The sequence below is a fragment of the Silene latifolia genome, chromosome 7 (genome assembly GCF_048544455.1).
Source record: "Silene latifolia isolate original U9 population chromosome 7, ASM4854445v1, whole genome shotgun sequence".
Classification (NCBI taxonomy): Eukaryota; Viridiplantae; Streptophyta; class Magnoliopsida; order Caryophyllales; family Caryophyllaceae; genus Silene; species Silene latifolia.
Window position 1 is genome coordinate 65,347,452 of NC_133532.1, and position 816 is coordinate 65,348,267.

General features: G+C 40.4%; 1 non-coding gene across 1 annotated transcript; it reads right to left on the reverse strand.

The window, feature by feature from the left end:
- Positions 1-256: 256 nt before the first annotated feature.
- LOC141593193 (small nucleolar RNA R71) lies at positions 257-363 on the reverse strand. Its single transcript, XR_012521297.1, has one exon. It is a non-coding gene; the product is annotated as a small nucleolar RNA R71 (small nucleolar RNA).
- Positions 364-816: the final 453 nt, after the last annotated feature.

The following is an 816-nucleotide window of genomic DNA, read 5'->3' on the forward strand; positions in this document are numbered from 1 at the left end:
TGAGAGAAGTCAATTTGGAGGGATGCCTAGTGAAGATCCTCATTCACATATGGAGACTTTTTGTGACTATTGTGATGCGATTTCTCAAACAAGAGTTACTCAAGACCAAATCTGATGGGTATTATTTCCATTTTCTTTGATTGGTACCGCAAAGCAATGGTTGAAGAGCCTAGACAAGGCTACCCTTGGTATTGACTCATGGAAGAAGTTAGCACTTGCTTTCTAAAAGAAATTCTATCCTCGGGAGAAGACTAACATGTTGAGAGCCCAAATCACCGGGTTTAAGCAAAGAGATGAGGAATCATTGTATGAAGCATGGGAGAGATTTAAGGACACTTGTCATTCTTGTCCACACCATGGACTTAGCGAGTGGTTCCTTGTGCAACAATTTTGGAATGGTCTATATGAAGACTCCCGCAACATTCTCAATATGGGATCCAATGGAATGTTCACCGAAGTTGATGACAATCAAAAATGGGCCAAAATTGAAGAGATGGCGGTTCATAATTCACAATATAGTAGGTCTCGAAAGGCTACTAGAGGAGGAAAGCATGAGGTAGATTCCATCACTCAATTTGGTGCTCAACTAAGTGCTCATATTTACACCATCAATTTAAAGTTTTAGAAGGCCATGGCTAAGCTTGATGAAGCTTCTAAATCACCCAAACAACATGTTAATGCTATGGTGGCATCATCCTCAATTCCAAGTGAAGTATGTGAGAGTTGTGGAACTTTGGGACATGACCAAAGTAAATGTAGGGGAAAAAGTGAACAAGTGAATGCTTTCCAAGCATACAAAAGTGGCACCCCTTATTC